The sequence below is a fragment of the Pinus tabuliformis genome, chromosome 4_2, assembly GCF_031772625.1.
Source record: "Pinus tabuliformis cultivar Carrire ecotype Pingquan chromosome 4_2, CPIR1, whole genome shotgun sequence".
In the NCBI taxonomy this organism is placed as follows: domain Eukaryota; kingdom Viridiplantae; phylum Streptophyta; class Pinopsida; order Pinales; family Pinaceae; genus Pinus; species Pinus tabuliformis.
The window spans coordinates 787567456-787589523 of NC_142304.1; the positions used below are offsets into that span (position 1 = coordinate 787567456).

The 22068-nt window shown below is 36.7% G+C and overlaps 1 long non-coding RNA gene across 1 annotated transcript in view; it reads right to left on the reverse strand.

Annotated features, from left to right (window-relative positions):
- The window catches only part of LOC149172011 (uncharacterized), a 335499-nt gene extending 319457 nt beyond the window's left edge, over nucleotides 1-16042 (reverse strand). Inside the window, exon 1 of the long non-coding RNA XR_016259594.1 lies at nucleotides 15590-16042. This is a non-coding gene — a long non-coding RNA (uncharacterized LOC149172011). The remainder of the gene's footprint in view (nucleotides 1-15589) is intronic.
- Nucleotides 16043-22068: the final 6026 nt, after the last annotated feature.

Consider the following 22068-nt stretch of genomic DNA (forward strand, 5'->3'; position numbering starts at 1 on the left):
TGCACTTTTTCACATTAATTAAATTAGGATATTTGGTGCACTTTTCTATGAAGTTAGGGTATATATATATATATATATATATATATATATATATATATATATATATATAAAAAAAGCTATAACTAAGTGTATAACTTTTTTGTTAGATAAATTTTAAGAGAAGCTATAACTAAGTGTATAATTATTGTATAATTATTTTTAAGATAAATTTTAATCTTTAAAACATAACTACTTAAATATCTCCACCTAATAATCAAGTATCTAATTATATCTAATTATATGAAAACTTTTAACGTTTGACACAGAACACGTTTAACACAAAACGCACATTAGAAAAACATCCATGGCATTCACGGTTTGCATTGCATTTTCTCATATTACGTAAAACTCGAACATATAACATATATCACACATTACAAAGATCCAGAAAACACAGATAGAAGGGTGGAAAAAATGTAAATTTATGGTGTGTTCATAAAGCGATTTAAAAAAAAAAATTGTAAATGCATGGTGTGTTCATAAAGAGTTTTGGATATTGTGATAATATTAATGCTGGCATTCAACATAGCCATATCTTCATTAATTTGATTTTCATTAGATTTGCAATAATATTATATTATTCATTAGCCCTACCTCATTGGTTGCAATTATGTTGGACAATCTTCTTCTAAGAGGAGCTTATTTAAAGAATACTTTAGCCGAAAAAAATGTTTGAAATATTTATTAAGTCTGCCCAACAATTATTTTAATATTTATTTTATTGAACTTCTTAGCTAGCTCTCTGCACTCTTAGAACGCAACGATGTTGGACAATATTCTTCTGAGAGGAGCTTATTTCACGAATACTTTAGCCGAAAAAGATGTTTGAAATATTTATTAAGTCTGCCGAACAATTATTTTAAAAAATATTTTATTGAACTTCTTATCTAGGTCTCTACACTCTTAGAACGTTCCCGTTCGTGGTCCACACTCTACCATTTAGTTATAAAGTATGGACCACTTGCAAAGAGTGTGAAAAACTAATTAATAAATTCAGTAATAATTGTTTCGCAAACGGTATATAATTGTTTGTTTCTTAAATTAAATTTAAGAATAATAAATATTATTGTTTTGAGGCTTTTGCGATTTGTATTTGTATTTTGTTAAAAAACAATTCTGGGATTATTACATTTATAATTCTTTGTATCGATGTTTTGAACCATCCATTGTGACTCATCATATATATATATATATATATATATATATATATATATTAAAAACTCCAAATGATTAAATTTAGTAAAAAATACATATTTTAAACACAGTAAAATACATATAAAAAAAAATTATATATAATACAGTAAACGCTATGATAGATATGACATTTACGGATTAACAATTGAATTCAAGCTGGAACAAGGAATATGGTTTAGATTACAAGTGTCAAACTTTATGGTTGGTGTACTATACCATGTGATTCACCTAATCTCAGCGTGGTTGATACACAAGTGTCAACCTATACCTTATTCCCGCTATCATTCTTATCTATTCGGTGATTTTTTCATTCGTTAACTATCTCTGCAGAATTCCCTCGGGCTTGACGTTGCATCGACGGAGGAAGTTGGGTGTGGAGATCTTATGGTCAGCCTTGTCTTCATTTGGCACCAATCCTCCTATCGACTGTTTGGTTTCCTTTCTGTTATTCCTTTTGCTCCTAGAACTCTGCTCTGCCTTTCTCCATGCCTTACATGGCACTGGATCTACCTACAACGTTGGGCTGGAACCTCGGTGCATGGTCCCCTCTACTTCGCTACGAATTCATTCTCGCGCAGCAACTCCCACGAAGGCAAGGTAAACTCAGTTAACTTTAATTTCCATAGGCACAGTTTCCTTTGCTGATACCATATTTCCTTTCTCAATGCTTAAACTGTTATGGTGTTTTCCTACAGGTGTATCAACAGAGGAATCAGCTACTTCTCTGAACAGAGAGTTGTGCTTCTAGCCAAACCCCTCCGCTCGCAGCTTCTCGGGTAAGCAACGACCACAGTTTTCTGGGTTGCTGGAATTATGGTTGTTTAGACTCTTTTGGGTGCACTACCTTCTAGCTCCTAGGTTTCCATTGTGGAAGTACGAGAATTGGAGAGGGCCGAATAGCTCCATGCCACTGTTGGGTACTCTGTTATGTTGCAAAAGTTAAAGTATATTTAAATCTATTGAGTCTATTGACCAATGTGGAGTCCGTAGGCTGAATTATTGAGTTTCTTGGACTTTGTATGCTTTTGGGAGACCCTAGTTAGCTCCGCATGTTACTATATTTATAGTATTGTATTCTCAGAAGACAATTTTTGTATGTAGTGCACCCTGAACTTTGTATAGCACAGTTTCCTAAATTTAGGCATGCAACCAAGGGTTGATTGTGTATGTCGACATCATGCTTATTTTGTTGCATTTTTTGTGTTCATATATATTTATTTGTTTTCCTATTTGTTAATATTGCTATGCTGAGAATTGGTAAATTCGATGTTAAGAACGCCTGAATGGATCACACTGGGTACATGTCTGAAAGGTTTAATCTGTTATTGGTTCTCCATTGCGAATGTTAAATTCTATTTTATTGGTTGTTGTTTCATTAAATACAGAATTTTGTTGAGACTGATAGGTGGTTTTTCCTTCCTCTAATGCTGAGGGTTCCTCTGTCGCAAAGGGTTTTGTAATTTATTGAATACGTCGAGTCATATGCAACTAAGGACCTCCACATTACTTGGTCGACTCAGGTCCAGGTTATGAAACATCGACCCTATAGTCTTCCGTGTCCTCTGGTTACATTACAACTTCTTTCCGGTTTAATATTTATCGGTATGAGCTGGTCATGAACTACTGTTTCTATTTTCATTTCATATGGATAAAAAAATGATAATTGTATAATTTCATAATATCTGCTATTATGTTGCATTGGTTGTTTAACAAGGTGGCTCGGCCTTGAGCTCAACTGCCCTCTAGACAACCTTGTCACAGAAAAGATTATTGTTCTTACTTAGGGTTTGACACGGTAAAACTGATTACTTTTTTTCCAGAAACTCAGGTCTTATTCCTTAATTTTTTCCTATTTCTATTTGTATTGTCTTAGGGTTACACAATGTGGTCTATCCCCCTGCCCGTTTGATTTTGTGCCTTTTCTTTTTGATGAGGGTTACCAGAGATTATTGATTTCTTAGGAAAATCTATACAGTCTAACTGCTTTCAATTTTTACATGGACTAGATAGATTACTTTACACAGTAACATGATTTTAATCTTGATTATCATGGGGGAATCTATACATAATATATGAAATATCATGGTTTAATTTTCATAACAGAATCTATACCGAGTGTTTAATCCTAAACCTTTTAGAAGAGAAATTAACAATTTTCCTAAGCCAGCTTTTCCTGTAAATTTTTGTCTTCTCTTACTTGCAAACGCAGAAGTAATTCTCCGTACCTGATTCCAATATTGAAATTGAAGTATTCTTTAGGTAAGAATCACCTCTATTCTCTTCTGCTTGTCTTCCACCCGACCATGAGGTGGTCCTCCTCGACCCAACCTCCCCCCAAGCACTCTTGCAAGACCACCGTCTTTTGCAAGATTCTAGCACTGTAAGCCTACGCTATCTGGTCATCACCAGACTTAGCATCTTCTGCAAGATTCTAGCATTTCAAGCCTGCGCTATCTGGTCATCACCAGACTTAGCGTTCGTTGCAAGATTTTGGCACTCAAAGCCTACGTTATCTGGTCATCACCAGACTTAGCATCTGCTGCGAGATTATGGCACTCAAGCCTGCGCTATTTGGTCATCACCAGACTTAGCATTTTTTTGTTTCCCTTCTCCGTCTGTCCCTACAGCATGGTCCCCCCTTTTCCTTCCCCTTGCTTCCTTTTCCTTTGGAAGCATCTATAGTTGGGGAAGGTAGTTAGGGTTTTACTGGCAACTACCATTCTTAATTTTTAACCTCCTTTCATGAGGAGTCGTTGCATCCATTAACACACTGTTTTCTTTTAATTAACAATAATGAGCAACATAACAATAATTAACAACACAGTTAAATTCAAACAGTAATGATAATAATTACTCAGTTTACCCCAAAAGTAACAATAGTCAAACAGTTGAACTTACTGTTGTTAATAAAATATTACAGCTTTACTAGGGGCATTACATCTCCCCCTCCTGAAACTCAACATTGTCCCGATGTTTTCCATTCATAAACAGTTCGAGATACGCTTCCCTCATGATCTGTTCATCCTCCCAGGTGGCCTCATCCGGCCCAAAGTGCTGCCATTGCACTTTAACCTGGGCGATGGCTCATTTCCGCAGCACGACCCTTCTCCAATCGAGTATGTTCATTGGATCGACCAAAAATTCTCCTTCCAATTCTACCTGAAACACACAATATCTTAATCAGTTTCTCTCCTTAGCAACCAATTTTGGTTTGTGCTATTTAAGACATTTCCTTACCTGAATGTCTTGCCAACTAACTATGTGCTTAGGGTCATATACATATTTCTTTAATACTGATACATGGAAGACATTATGGACCCGGATGTGGCTAGGCAGGGCTAGCTGGTATGCCACCGGCCCAACCCTCGCTAAAATTTGGAAAGGTCCACAAAAACGGGGTGCCAATTTGGCACAACCATTCCATCGTAAGGTACTTTTTTTGGCTCGAATCCTTACATACACATGATCTCCTACCTGATATTCTTTAAAGTTTCTCTTCCGATCTACAAAGCTTTTTTGTCTATCTTGAGCTACTTTTAAATTGGCTCGCACCTTTTTGACCATTTCTTCCATCTCTTTTAACATCTCAGGGCCCAACATAAGTCTGTCTTCTGGTCCACCCCAACTAGATGGTGTACGAAATTTCCATCCGTAAAGCACTTCGAATGGGCTCATCTGTAAAGACACATGATAATAATTATTATATGCAAACTCTACCAAATGCAAATATTCTTCCCACTGGGATCATTGTTGCATCACATATGACCTCAGCATATCTTCTACCACCTAGTTCACCCGTTCAGTCTGTCCATTGGTCCGTGGATGATATGTGGTGCTGAAATTTAGTTGAGTTCCCAATCCCTCAAACAAATTCCTCCAAAATGTTGATGTAAACTTAACATCACGGTCAGAAATTATAGTTTTGGGTAAACCGTGCAGCTTAAATATGTTATGCATAAGACTGTTTGCAATTTGTGCTGCTCGGTAAGTGGGCTGTACCGCTATGAAGTGGGCTGATTTGCTTTGTTTTTCCACCACTACCATGATGGAATCATTTTTCCTCTTGGATTTAGGTAATCCTATTATAAAATTCATAGTAATGATTTCCCAGTTCCACTCTGGTATGGGTAATGGCTGTAACAGTCCAGTAGGATGTTGATGTTCTATTTTAACATGTTTTCACTCTATGCAACATGCTAAATATTCTGTCACTTCCTTCTTCATGCCTGGCTAGTAGTATTCCTTCTGAAGTGATGTTATGAGCTTCTGGTATCCTAGGTATCCTGCATACGAAATCTTATGAAATTCATCCAAAATCATTTCTTTGATGCAATCTTGGTTGGGTACATATATTCTCTTTCTGTAATACAACATACCAGCTACATTTAGCTCATAACCTTGTTGCATTATGTGACTGGTTAAGTTTTGCACTTGCTGTTTTAATTGCTGATAAATCTGATCTTGTTCAGCTGCCTTTTTAATTTCCTCGTTGAGGGTAGACCACCCTTCACTAAAAGAAATTTTGTAGAGGAAATGTACTTTTCGACTTAAAGCATCAGCCAAACGGTTTTATTTTCCTTTCAGGTGTTTAATCTCGAAATCGAATCCACTCAAGAAATCCACCCACCGAGCTTGCCTAGCGTTTAAAGTCGGCTGGTTAAAATAACTAGTCAGGCTGTGGTGGTCTGTCATCAATAAAAATTTCTTCCCCACCAAATAATGACGCCACATTTTTAAGCCGTGTATGACAACAGTCAGCTCCAGATCATAAGCAGAATATTTTTGTTCATGCTCTTTCAATTTTCTGGACTCGTAAGTGATCACTTTTCCTTCTTGCATCAACACTCCCCCTACTCCTTCTTTACTCGCATCTGTGCAGACCACATAATCCTTTTTCGGATCTGCGATGCTCAATATTGGTGTGGCGGTGAGCAAATGTTTGAGTTGTTCAAAACTCCTTTGACATTCCGTAGTCCATTTAAATATTTTTCCCTTTTTTTGTAGGGAAGTGATAGGGTAAGCAACTCTTGAAAACCCTTCCACAAACCACCTGTAGTATCCTGCCAATCCCATGAAATATCTTATGTCTGCCACATCCTTCAGTATCGGCCACTCCATTATGGTCCTTATCTTTTCGGGGTCCACTGTAATACCCCCTTTGGTGATAATATGTCCCAAGCACTTGATCTGCTCCTTAAAGAAATCACATTTGCTATACTTGGCGTATAGTTGATGTTCTCATAGTGTTTGTAACACCAACCTGAGATGCTCCTCATGTTCTTTGACATTCCGGGAATATATTAGTATATCATCAATAAAAATTAACACAAACGGATTCCAGAGGTAAATGAAATACATACTAATTATTTAACTAAAGCAGTGATATGCAGGTTCAATGGATTTTGGCCCAAACCGAAGCCCTTCGTCAATGGATTTACTCCATATGGACAAAAAACTGTGATACCCATCTCTGTTCAAAGGGATTCTTTATTGTCAAATTTGACACCATAAAGGACAAAGAATATGCTTTGAACGAGGGACCATGGTTTTGGGGAAACATTGGCCTTTTCGTGAAATCTTGGTTCCCCGATTTCGATCCAAACAGCATGGTGGTCTCGAAAATGCGAGTCTGGGTAAAATTATTTAACTTACCTACACACTTTTGGGACTGCAAAGTATTGGAAGGAATCAGCAACACCTTGGGGACATTGTTAAAAGTAGACAACGAGCGCCTATCTAAGGATATCTACACTTTCGCCAGGATCTGTTTGGAGGTAGGTCTCAGTCAAGGCCTACCAAATCACATTCTCCTAATCCATAATGGAAAGCAATGGGCACAGCCACTGGATTATGAAAACACTACCTTTCGCTACCGCATATGTCGACAAACTAGTCATCTTCAGAATGCATGCCCACAAAACAAAAAAGATAGGAAAAGGAGACAACCACCAAAGCCGAAAGGATGGCAATTTACAGCCACATGGGAAGAGGATATCGAAGAGGAAAAGAACGCAGAAACCACCAGTATACTTCAAGAAGATGAAGACGGAAGGAATAATCCAGAAATCAGCAAAGAAAGCTATCTGCAACACTTACAGAATAATGAAAATCTGATTGAAGATGCAACAGATCCAAATGCAAACAACCTACAATAGCAATATGAGAACCCCGAACAGGAAATAGGCAGCAACAAGCGAGCATACTCTACTACAAGCTCAGATTCTGAAAAATACATCATGGCTGCCACAAATGAAGCACAAATGATTATTGTAACAACCCCGCCTAACAATGAAGGCTGGCGGAAAGTAGAAAAAAAGAAGGTAAGGAAAGCCTAGATAGACAGTTGATTGATTATTAGTTCCTGATCTTAGCAGGACAATTTTTGTTACAGCATATGCTATTACAGCATCTACAACATGTAATTTTACTCAAAATGAATAAAATTACGATTTTTCCAGGGGAAAAAAAAAATTAACACAAACTTGTCTAAATACCGATGAAATATGTTATTCATGAAGCACATAAAGGTCGCACGTGCATTGGTCAACCCGAAAGGTAGTACCACAAACTCATAGTGTCCATAGTGAGTTCAAAAAGTAGTTTTGGCTATGTCCTCCTCCTTGATTCTAATTTGGTGGTATCCGGATCGCAAATCGATTTTTGAAAATACCATTGCCCCTTTTACCTAGTCAAAAAGTTCATCAATACAGGGTAATGGATATTTATTCTTAACTGTCAATTTATTCAGTTGTCAATAGTCCATGCACATACGAAGGGTTCCATCCTTCTTCTTGACGAACAACACGGGAGCTCCCCAGGGTGATACACTGGGGCGGATGTATTTCTTGTCCAATAGCTCTTGCAGTTGCATCTTTAATTCTGTGAATTCTAGTATGCTCATCCGATATGGTGCTCGAGACATTGGGGCTACACTAGGTATCAATTCTATGGTAAAGTCTATGTCTCTCTTAGGTGGCAGCCCTGGTATTTCTTTGGGAAACACATTTGCAAATTCTTGCACCACTGGAATCCTTTCCAAGGTATCAGTTTTATCCTTTGAATTGGCATAACCAACTTGAATAGAATATACTTGACATTTTCTCCAGATGCACTTTGCTAATTATAAGGCGGTAATTGGCTGAATCTATACTGGCTTCACAATACCTTGGATCTCTTGTTTTTTCCCCAGTTCATCTTGGTAAGAGATTGTCTTTGTTTTACAATTTATTATGGACCATCGTTTTTCCAGCCAGTCCATCCCTATCAGCACATCATATGATCCAAGGGGAAGTATGTTTAATTCTGCCATCACAGTCTGGCCTGCTATCTTCAGTGGGCAGTTATTGACCTTGGCTAGCACTCGCCTTTTTGCCCCTGTTGCGAGCTGAACTAGCCATGGATTTTTAAACTTAACAGATTGAAATTTACAATTTTCCACAACCTTGGGACTAACATAACTTAATGTAGCTCCAGGGTCAATTAAAATAGAAACAGTTCGATCAAAAATCTTACCTTCGAACTCCACCATAGTCGGCTGGTATTCAGCTTGATGGTCCTCAAGGGCAACATTAATTCTTGGTATGGTCCGAGCCACGTCTCCCACTGTAGATGCTTCATAAATCTATGACACTTGATCATTACCCTTTCGGTGAGGACAGTTCTTAATGTAGTGTGGCCCGCCACAGCCCCAGCACTATACTAGCAACCTTGCTGCCCTTTCGTTCTCAACTCTGCCTGGTTTCTCACTAAATTTGGATTCGATCGGTGGGTTTAATCTAAGCTAGTTTCTGGGCTAGTTCTTGCTATTTGGCCCCTTGGAAGGTCCCTTACTGAAGCTGCCACGAGCTCCCTTGGCACCCACAGTCATCTTACTGCCCTTTCTATCAGTCCATCGCTTTCCAAAATTTTCTCCCTTCTGTTTATTCTGTTGGTAGCAAATCCTAGCTTTCCGTATCGCTTCATCCATTGTTTTCGGGTTGTCAAACTCAATTCTTTCCCTCATTGCCTGGGGTAGACTACTAACAAACCGTTGTACTTTTGCCTTTTCCTCTCGTATGTACGGTACATAGTGGAGTAGAGAGGTAAATTTAGTGATAAATTCATCCATTGTCTGCTGCCCAAGCTGCAGATCATGAAATTCCCTTGCCTTTTCATCATAAAAACGTTCAGTCAAATATCTTTCCTTAAAGTATCTTTGAAAAGTTTCCCAAGTTATACTCTGCTCACTTACCCCCCGTACAATCTTGACCTCCTCCCACCATAAGGTAGCTTTGCCTTGCAGCTGGAAAATAGCCAGCCGCGCCTTGAGATTGTGATCATACTCGTATACTTGGAAATATTTGTTCATATTAATTAACTAGGCCTCTGCTGCCTCCTCCAACTCCCCATCGAAGTATGGCGGCTTGATCTTTCAAAACTCCCCCTGCAACTCTATCCACTGTCTCTTTGAGGTTTGATGTTCAGAGGCATTGTCAGATTTCTCCCCTCGATTCTCTTCCCTTCCTTCTGTCTCCTCCTGATCGGTATGATAACCTTGTTCCTCCGACACACGCGTATGCTCAGGACTGGGATTCGGCTGGCGCTGATTTTGTTTATCTGACAAACTTTTCATGATTTTCTCCTGTTCCATGGTCAATCTTGCATTGTCCTCCCGCAGGTGAGCCATCTCGTTCTTCAATTCCTGAACTGTTTCCAATATAGTCAGATTGGTGTTGCGAGCCTCCTCCCCCAATTGCACCCATATTTCAGGATTATTCTGAGGAATGGTTGTGGTTTCTGGGCCATGCATGTTCCTGTGAGGAGCACTGCTCGTTCTCCTCATCATTTGTTGTCACCAAATTTCCTGATTTCAACAGGTTAGTAAACTTCAATAGATAAAGATATTTAAATAACATTGTCTGGTAGCCCTTGCTTATTTTTCCTCCTATTACTCTTAATTTCATTATCACTATTAGCCAAAGGCCACAGTGTAGTAGTCTCGCTCTAATACCACTTGTAAAAGCTCCAAACAATTAAATTTAGTAAAAATTACATATTTTAAACACAGTTAAAAAATAAAAATAAAAATAAATTCATATATAATATGATAAACACTGTGATAGATATGACATTTACGGAGAATTATTTCTGTGTTTGCAAGTAAGAACAAAGAAAGCTAGGCTTAGGAAAAGTGTTAATTTCTCTTCAATAAGGTTTAGGATTAAATCTTGTTTACTCTGTATAGATTCTATCATGTTAATTAAACCCTAATACTCAATACAGTATGTATAGATTTCTCAATGATAAGTAAGATTAAAATTTTGTTGCTCTGTAAAGTAATCTACGTAGTCCATATAAAATTGAAAGCAGTTAGACTGTATAGATGTCCTAAGAAATCAATAATTTTTGGTTTAACCCTCATAAAAAAGAAAAGGTAGAAAATCAAGCGAACAAGAGGATAACTCTACACTGTGTAAACCCCTAAGACATTACAGATGGAGAATAGAAATATAAGGAATAAGACCTGAGTCTTTGGCAAAGAAAGTATCCAGATTCATCGTGTCAAACCCTAAGTAAGAATAATAGTCACTTCTGCGACAATGGTTGTCCAGAAGGCTGTCGAGCTTAAGGCCGAGCCACCCTATTAAACAATGCAACACTGCACGATAGCAGATGTTATGGAATTATGCAGATTTCTTTTTATATCTATTCTAAATGAAACAGTAACAACAGTTCATGACCAGCACTTGCCGATAACTATTAACCCAGAAAAAAGTTGTAAAGCATCTGAAGGACTCGAAAGGCTCTAGGGTCGACGTCCCATAACCTAGACCCAAGTCGGCCAAAACAATGTAGGAGACTTTAATTGCATGTGACTTGACCTATACAAGAAATCCCAAAAACCCTTGCGACAGGAGAACCCTCATCAGAGGAAGGAAAAACACCTAACAGTCTCAAACGAATTCTGTATCTAATGAAACAACAACAAATAAAAGAGAACTTAACATTCGAAATGGTGAACCATTAATAGATTAATTCTTTCAGTCAAGTACCTTGTGTGAACCATACTAGCATTCTTAACATCGAATTTTCTAATTCTCAGCACAACAATAGTAACAAATAAGTAAACACATAATTATATCTGAACACAAACATTAACATCGAATTTACTAATTCTCAGCACAACAATAGTAACAAATAAGTAAACACATAATTATATCTGAACACAAACATTACAACAGAATAGGCATGTTGATGACATTCACAATCAAACCCTTTGTTGCATGCCTAAAAATAAGAAACCATGCTATACAAAAATCAGGGTGCAGTTCTTAGGAAAATTATCTTCTCATAATACAATACAGTAAATATAGTAACATGCAGAGCTAACTAGGGTCTGCCCGAAAACATACTAAGCCCCAAGAACTGAGGAATCAGTCTTCGGACTCGACAATGGGCAATAGACTCAATAGATTTAAATATACGTCAAACTCTTGAATGCAACGGAATGGACTACCTAGAACAGCGCGGAGCTGTTCGACCATCTCCTCTTCTCATACATTCAACAATGGAAATCTAGGAGCTAGGAGGTAGTGCGCCTAAAAGAGATAAACCAGCCAGATTTCCAGCAACCCAGAAAACTGTGGTTGTTGCTTACCCGAGAAGTTGCGAGCGGAGGGACTTGGCTAGAAGCACAACTCTCTGTTCGGAGAAGTAGCCGATTCCTCTAATGATACACCTGTAAGAAAACACCACAACTATTTAGCATTGAGAAGGGAAACATTGTATCAATAAAGGATATTGTGCCTAAGGTAAATCAAATTATCTCAGTTACCTTGCCATCATCTGGGAGTTGCAGCGCGAGGATGAACTCGTGGCTATGCAGAGGAGACCATGCATCGAGTTTCCAGCCCTGCGCCGAAGGTAGATCCAGCACCATGTAAGGCATGGAGAAAGGCGGAATGGAGTCCCGGGAGCAAAAGAAAAACAGAAAGGAAAACAAAACAGTCGATTAAAGGCTTGAACCCAAATGAAGACAAGGCTGACCATCAGATATTCACACCCAACTTCCTCTGTCGATGCAATGCCGAGCCCAAGGAGAACCACTGCAGAGATAGACCCTGCTCGTGCCACGTACCGTGGCAGAGCAGAACATTGAAAACATAACCAATAAAAAATCATTGATTTTGATAAGGTTGATAGCGGGAATAAGGTAAGGGTTGACACCTGTGTACCATCCAGGCTGTGATTAGATTAATCACATGGGATAATACTTCAACCATAAAATTTGACACCTTTAGACAGAACCGTATTAACCATTCCAAACTTGAATTAAATGGTTAATCCATAAATGTCATATCCACCATAGCATTTACCGCAATGTAAATAATTTTTTTTTTATATATGTATTTTACTATGTTTAATATATGCATTTTACTATGTTTAACTGTTTAGAGCTTTTACATATATACATGTTTAATTGTTTGGAGCTTTTACATATATATATTGAAAAGTGATTTGAAATTTAAGAAAAACATATATATATATATATATATATATATATATATATTGAAAAATAACTTCATTTCAAAATCATATATCTATATATATATATATATATATAACCAATATTTCAAATAAAAATATATATATATATATATAACCAATATTTCAAATAAAAGAAAATATATATCAAATCATATATATATATATATATATATAACCAATATTTCAAATCAAAAACATATAAGAAAATATATATATATATATATATATATATATATATATATATATATATATATATATATTTATTTATTGAAAATCTTAAATTTAAGAAAAACATATACGCGGCTCTCTACGCTTCTTCGTTCACCTGCGGCTCGACTGCGGCTCTACTGTCTGCGTCTCGTCTGCGCTACATTTTTGGACCGTCGTCTGCTCCTCTACAGTCTACGGCTCGACTGCGGCTCGATTGCGCTACATTTTTGGATCGTCGTCTACTCCTCTACTGTCTGTGGCTCGAGAGATCATCTCGCTTTTCTGGTAGTTTATCGAAGCCCAGGGTAACGCACCAAGAGCTTGTTACATGTAATAAAGGCCGATCTGCGGTATTTATATGCTCTACAGGTCATGGTCGTCCAGATCTACGGCTCTGCGGCTCTTTATATGCTCTACGGCTCATGGTCGTCCAGATCTGCGGCTCTCTAGATCTGTGGCGCCAAAACCTCCGAGATCTAGAACGTTTGTGGGCTAAGAACCTTCGTGTCCCTAATTCCATAAAGAACATTCTCTAGATGGCTCCCAGCTTCGCGAAAATAGCTGCTGGCTCTCCGTCCGCCTCTGGGGGGCAAGCTCCTGCCCATATCGTCAGTGAAGCCCCAGCTCCCACTGTCCAGGTGGTCCAGGCTTCACTCGATGAGGCTTTGAAGTTCTCTGAAAGTGCCCTAATATGCCGATTCAATGGTTTTTGGCCGCGGCTGACAGCTCTCCATAGTTGGATCTTGGAGGTATGGAAGCCTCTAATTCCTGATGCAATTAATATCTACCCCTGTGCTAGGGGTTTCTTTATAGTAGATTTTGAAAACCGTGAAAGCAGACAATGTATTCTAGATTCTCGCCCTTGGTTTTGGGATAAATCAAGCTTATTCATGAAGCCATGGAACCCATCTTTTGATCCCTCAACAACAGTCATAACCTCAGCACCAGTCTGGGTGAGATTGCCAAATCTACCCTTGCATCTCTGGAATTTCTCTTCGCCAGAAGCCATTGGAAATGCAATTGGAAAATTTTACTGCAGGTGCCCAGAAACAGAGGAATATGCCAGAACCACATATGCACGCATTTGTGTGGAAATGGACTTCAGCGCCGGATTCCCACCAGAAATACACCTAACAAGTAAAGACTATGTGTGGAACCAGAAACTCGATTTTGAAAGTGTCCTCTTCAGATGTCGATCTTGCTTTGAGACAGGCCACCTAGCCAAAAATTGCCCAAAAGGCTCCGAGAAAAATTTTGCTAGAAGAAATCACCACAGATCTACATGGTGGGAAGGAGCACAAAAAGAACACAACACTGTCATCCAAGAAGAATACTCTCGAGAAAACTCTGAATTACAAGAAATCGGGCAAGATAGAAACAACTCTCAAGACAAGCAGCAGGAAAGCCCCGCCCAACAACAAAAAGGTGAACTCAACAACCCCTCAAGCATCGACAGTTATGAGGTTTCAAATAACGCGCAAAATAAATCTTCTTTTAACAACAAAGCAGATCTCCTAGACCAAACTTCTTCTCCGACTATCTCCAAAAGGGCGAACACAATAGATCGCGAAGCTAAGACACCAATGTCCCAAGAACCAGAAGAGATGAAGGAGATGCAAGATAAAGGAAGTTGGAAGACCATAGAGAAGAAAAAGAAAGCTACATCACCAATCTCGCCAAGAAAGACAAGGAGTCAGACAATTAGAAATTAAGAAATTATAGGTCCGATAGACCAATTTGGTCTCAGTGGACGTTAACCACCACCATCATCATCATCATCATCATCGAAAATCTGAAATTTAAAAAAAACATATATATATAAAAATAACTTTATTTGAAAATAATATATATATATATATATATATAACCAATATATATATATAGAAAATTGATTTGAAATTTAAAAATTGAAAAAAAAACCATAAAGTTAACTAAACCCTAAAATTAACTTTAATTATTATCATTTGAAAATTATATATATATATAAAACCAATACTTCACATAAAAGAAAACTAACATTGATGAATGGATGAAGTTAACTTTATTTATTATCACCAATATTTCAAATAAAAGAAAACCAACCTTGATGAATGGATAAAGTTAACTAAAGAAAATTATGAGAATCTCTTATTTTAAATGTACACGTAAATTTCACATGATCATGCCGGAGAAGGCCGAATCTAAGCTAATGCGAATATCAATTCTATCTAAAAACCTTATCCCCAAAACGTCAACAGCAAGATAAGATTTGTTGGGTTTCGTGGATTTCTTTGTTTTAGCTAAGATTTGTTGGGTTTCGTGGATTTCTTTGTTTTAGCTGACCGACATCAGGATGAATGGATGTGTGTGAAAGGTTAATGGATGTGTGAATTCCTGCAGTAAGGAGCAATTATAATTTTCAGATGACAACAAAAAAACAGAGCAATCATTTTGCAACAAAATGAAACTGAAATGAAACTTATCACTTACAGCGGTAAGTTAAGCGACTAATTTTTCATGAAGAAAGCATAAAGCATAAATACCTTTGCAAATAGAAATAGAAATAGTCTTCAATAAAAACAATGTCTTCAAGATTGCAAAACGCAAAATGATTTTTTCAGGGTGAGTGGGGTAGTGAAACCTGAAGCATAGCTACCAACATATCAACCAGCGACTGTTCTAGCTATCCATGAAAGCGATCCCATAAAATCCCATGTGTTCAAGACAGATCCATATTTACTATATTTTCCAGTATATTGATACCAATTGCGGTGGTGAAACCTGAAGCATGTGCGGTGGTGAAACCTGAACCATATCTACCATCAGCGATCCCATTGCAGATTAAGTTGCAAAACTACCAGCGACTGTTCCAACGAAGCTCCTAAAGCTGCAGATTAAGTTGCAAAACTACCCGCAACTGTTCCAACGAAGCTCCTAAAGCTCCTATGTGTTAGGAGCTCCTATGTGTTGGCTGTGTTCGCAGATGTCAAAGATGCCTTATGCCAGGTCCCTTTGTGCTAGTAGATGTCACAAAGAAGTAGTCACCTATCACAAAAACGGGCAGATGTCTCAAATACTAGCAAATACGAGTATAGCAGATGTCACAAAGAAGTAGTCACCTATCACAAAAACAGGCAGATGTCACAAATACTAGTAGATATGAGATATGAAAAAATAATATATATTAAATGCTACAGAATTAATGCTAACATTAATTCAATTGTTAGATGTCACAAATACTAGCGAATACGAGCAGATATGAGATATGAAAAAATAATAAATATTAAATGCTCCAGAATTAATGCTAACATTAATTCATATTAATTCAATTGTTAGTTTATGAAAAGTAAACTAATGAATATAACTTATGTTTTTGCCTATAAGATAGTGAAGGAGCTTGCAGTGTAAAATATAAGGAGCTTGATTACAAGCTTTGGTTATTTGTTAACGTCCTTCTTGCAGTGTAAAATATACTGAGCTTGATTACAAACTTTGGTTATTTGTTAACGTTAAGTTGCTAAACTAATGCTTACACCCGACATTTCGATTACTATAGTCCCTGTTGAACTAATGCTTACATCCGATATTTCGATGACTGGGTCCTCGCCATTGCCAGATGACAGGGACTAATAAAATTAAAAATTAAAAAATTGAACCTGACATTTCGATTACTATAGTCCCTGCTGAACTAATGCTTACACCCGATATTATTTCGATCACTGGTCCCTGTGATCCCTCGCCATTGCGAGATGGAAGGGACTAATAAAATTAAAAATTTAAAAATTGAACCCGACATTTCGATTACTATAGTCCCTGCTGAACTAATGCTTACACCGGATATTTCGATCAATGGGTCCCTGGCCATTGCCAGATGGCAGGGACTAATAAAGTTAAAAATTTAAAAATTGAAATGAATGATGATGAAGTATGGACATTGTATTTTTATGGGTCAAAATCAAAGGAAGGTGTTTGTGATGGTTACTTATTACTCCTTTGGGTCCTTGGCCATTGTGAGATGGCCAAATTTAAAAATTGAAAATGAATGATGATGAAGTATGGACATTGTATTTTTATGGGTCAAAATCAAAGGAAGGTGTTTGTGATGGTTACTTATTACTCAATCCAAAGGGAAATAAATTTTTCATTGCTTGTAAGGTAGAATTTAATTTCACTAATAACATCACAAAGTACCAAGCTCTCATCGAAGCACTCAGAAAAACTATTGATATGAATGTTAAGATTTAAAAATTGAAAATGATTTGAAATTTAAAAATTGAAAAAAAACATAAAGTTAACTTTAATGATTTGAAATTTAAAAATTGGAAAAAAACCATAAAGTTAACTTTATTCATTAAAAGAAAACCAACCTTGATGAATGGATAAAGTTAACTTTATTTATTATCATTTGATTTAAATTTAAAAATTGAAAAAAAAAACCATAAAATTAACTTTATTCATGAAAAGAAAACGAACCTTAATGAATGGATAAAGTTAACTTTATTTATTATCATTTGATTTAAATTGAAAAATTGAAAAAAACCATGAAGTTAACTTTATTCATGAAAAGAAAACCAACCTTGATGAAGGGACATCAAGGGATAAAGTTAACTTTATTTATTATCATTTGATTTGAAAATCAAATAAAGTAAAAAATTGAAAATGATTTGAAATTTAAAAATTGAAAAAAAACCCTAGTTATATTTGAAAATCATATATATATGAACCAATATTTCAAATAAATGAAATTTAAATTTTGAATAAAACCATAAAGTTAACTTTATTCATTATCATTTGAAATAAGATATATATATATATATATATATATATATATATATATATATATATTTCAAATAAATGAAAAAAAAATGGAAAAAAAAAACCATAAAGTTAACTTTATTCATTATCATTTGAAAATCATATATATGTATATAACCAATATTTCAGATAAGTGAAATTTAAAAATGGAATAAAACCACAAAAATTGAAAAAAGACCATAAAGTTAACTTTATTCATTATCATTTGAAAATCATATATATATTGGTTTAAAAATGGAATAAAACCACAAAAATTGAAAAAAGACCATAAAGTTAACTTTATTCATTATCATTTGAAAATCATATATATATATATATATATAACCAATATTTCAGATAAATGAAATTTAAAAATTGAATAAAACCAACCTTGATGTAAATAAATGAAATTTAAAAATTGAATAAAACCAACCTTGATGTGATAAAGTTAGGTTTATTCATTGATAAATATTTGATTGTCATTTTGAATAAAGTTAAATTTGTTTTTTTAATTTTTCAATTTTAAAATTTCATTCCTTCATAATATTTTAAATTCCATTTATTAAATAAAATTTAACTTGATTTATTGATAAATATTTTAAATTTCATTTATTAAATAAAATTGAACTTTATTTCTTCATCAATATTTTAAATTTTGAATAAAGTTAAATTTATTTTTTTAATTTTTCAATTTTTAAATTCCATTCCTTTAAAATATTTTAAATTTCATTTATTAAATAAAATTTAACCTTATTCATTGATCAATATTTGATTGTCCTTTTGAATAAAGCTAAATTTGTTTTTTTAATTTGATTTGAAATATTTCAACTTTCATTTATTAAATGAAATTTATTTGAATTTTTGTTTACTGGCCTTCCCTGGTATTTTGTAATGATGTTTTTTAACATTCATACGAGACGTGAACTCTATGCTCAGCCTCTCAACCCTGAGAGATGAACAAGACGTGAACTCTATGTTCAGCCTCTCAAGCAGTCAGGGTTGTTTTTCGATGTGCTGCAGTGTTGGACGGGGTTATCTATGGGGTTGGCATTTTTATAATGGCTATCTATGGGGTTGACATTATTATAATTTTATTTTTCCTTGGAGAAACACTAAACTCCATTGGAGAAACACTAAACTCCATTGGTGTACTAAGTATTACAGTTGGAGACAAATAGCATAAGTGCATTACCTAGTTTTAAGGAGAAAAATATTACATTGGGTAAGCCCAACCAGGATTTGAATCTAGGTCATCATACAAGCAACGATTATACCACTACCACAGTTCAACTGAACATAGAAACAAACTCTTAAACTATAAAAGAGAAACTCATTAAATTATGATAGAATTTTATCTTTTCTTTTGATGGGGAGACAAGGTACTAATCACAAGATCACACACCTCAAATTTAATGATCTTTTATTTATATATTTTTTTTGACAAAGCTTTCTTTGACTCTTCATGAACACCTGACTAGAAACACCATGGGGATGAACAGAGACTGGAGTCTTGAATAGTATTCCCATGTCACCCATGTCACCCATGCAGTCAATCCAACCTTAAGTCAATAATTTGTATAGTCGTTAAACAATTATCGTAGGTCCAAGATATATCACCACAGTACAGTTATGTAAATGTTAAACTGCGCAACAATGGTTACGGTAAGAGTTAAGTAAATATAATAAAGTTTACCATTTGTTAAATTTTTTTATGTAATATACAGGGATGTGACAATTTGGTATCAGAGCCAAGTTTCAATACTGTGGCCTCTGGAACAGCATGTTCAAATGTACAGATAACTATCCCATACATCTGTAAGGGAGAGAGTTAATCAAACTAACTACTTTTCCTGTCCCATTTCTAGGGGTGAGACACAGGAACAATAACAGCTAATAGCCAACAGATAGAAAACAGTGAAAATGCAGAGAGCCGGCAGCGCTCCTCGGGAAAACCCAGAGCTGTGGGTACAGCTTGGCGAGGAGACACGTAGTACAAACCTTGCAATACTGGAAACTGTTCAGGAGCTGAAGAATGAGATGGCACGTTTACGAGAGGATAATGCGCGACTGACGGTGGAACAAGAAAGAATTCTGAAGAGTTTGTCGGATAGGCAGAACCCACCACTAGCTAATCCTAGTGCGGAACATCAAAGGATGATAGAAGAAAGAAACTATCAAACTGGACCTGAAAACTCAGAGGAAAAGGAGGACCATTCCGATAATGTACTTGAACAACAGACTTCAAAACGTCAGAGAATGGAGCTGCAGGGAGAATTTCGAAAAATTAAAACCCCCACATTTTGCTGGGGAACAGGAAGAAGCGGCTGAAGCATGGTTAATTAACATGAACAAATATTTCCAGTTGTATGAGTATGATCATAACTTGAAGGCATGACTGGCCATCTTCCAGCTACAAGGTAAAGCAACCCTGTGGTGGGAGGAAATTAAGATCGTCAAGGGGGTAAGCGAACGGACCATAACATGGGAAAAGTTTCAGAAATACTTCAAAGAGAGATATCTGACCGAGCGCTTCTACGATGAAAAAGCAAGGGAATTCCATGATTTACGGTTGGGACAGCAGTCTATGGACGAATTTATCAACCGTTTTACTTCCCTACTTCGTTATGTGCCCTATATTAAGGAGGAGAAAGCCAAGGTGCAAAGGTTTGTAAGCAGCTTACCTCTATATATAAGAGAAAGGATCGAGTTTGACAATCCTAGGACAATGGATGAAGCTATCCGCAAGGCTAGAATCTGTTACCAGCAGAATAAACAGAGGGGAGATGCTCCAAATAAAAGATGGAATGAAAGAAGAGGTAACAGGACTGTTGGAAATAGCAAAGGAAGTCACAGTAATGGTAGTAAGGGAGCTGGCAAAGGGCAGAACAACAGAACTGTAGCAAGAGGTTCACTCAGGGCTAGGCCAACTAGTGAGTCCAGAGTAAGTGAACAACCTACTAGGCCGGAGGGTGATGGAATGGCCAGACCTCCAGTTCAATGCTGGGGCTGTGGAGGACCACACTATGTCAAAAAACTGCCCGCAGCGGAAGGGTACGGATCAGATATCCCAGATTCACGAAGCATCGACTGTTGGGGATGTGGCATGTAGCGTATCGAGGATTAACGCAGCCCTGGATGATTGTCAAGCGGAATACCAGCTGACTATGGTGGAATTTGAAGGTAAAATTTCAAACCTTTCTATAGCTGTTCTCATTGATCCAGGAGCCACTTTAAGTTATATTAGCCCAAAGATAGTAGAACAGTGTAAGCTACAATCTGAAAAATTCAGGAATCCATGGCTGGTACAGTTAGCTACGGGAGCCAAGAGACGGGTCTTGGAAAAAATTAATAATTTCTCTTTAACCGTAGCAGGACAGCCAATAGTAGTGGATCTGAATGTACTTCCGTTGGGTTCATATGACATTCTGATTGGGATGGATTGGCTAGAAAAACACTGGTCATTAGTAAACTGCAAGACGAAAACCATTTACTATAAAGATGACTTTGGGGAGAAGCAGGAACTGCAAGGGATCAAGCACCCCGTGCAGATCCGGCCGATCACGGCATCCCAGCTAGCTAAATGTATCAAAAAGAAATGTCAAATTTATGCCATTCAGGTAGGCTATGCAAATCAGAAGGATAAAATAGCCACGCTGGAAAATATTTTAGTAATACAAGAATTTGCATATGCTTTTCCAGAGGAGATACCGGGGCTGCCACCCAAAAGAGATATAGACTTTACCATCGAATTGACACCGGGGGCAGCACCAGTGTCGCGAGCACCTTATCGAATGAGTGTACGTGAATTAACAGAATTAAAAATGCAACTGCAAGAGCTGCTAGACAAAAATTACATTCGCCCCATTGTATCACCATGGGGAGCCCCAGTGTTGTTTGTCAAGAAAAAAGATGGAACTCTTCGGATGTGCATAGACTCTCGTCAACTGAACAAGCTAACGATCAAAAATAAATATCCTTTACCTCGGATTGATGAACTCTTCGATCAAGTGAAGGGGGCAACAGTGTTCTCTAAGATCGATTTGCGATCCGCGTATCACCAAATTAGGATCAAAGAGGAAGATATCGCTAAGACAGCTTTCAAAACACGGTATGGGCACTACGAGTTTGTGGTGCTACCTTTTGGCTTGACCAATGCACCTGCCACCTTTATGTGTTTGATGAACAGTGTGTTTCACAGGTTCTTGGATAAATTTGTATTGATATTTATCGATGATATTCTGATATATTCTCGTTCTAGGAAGGAGCACGAGGAACATCTCAGATTAGTGCTACAAACTCTCCGGGAACATCAGCTATACGCTAAGT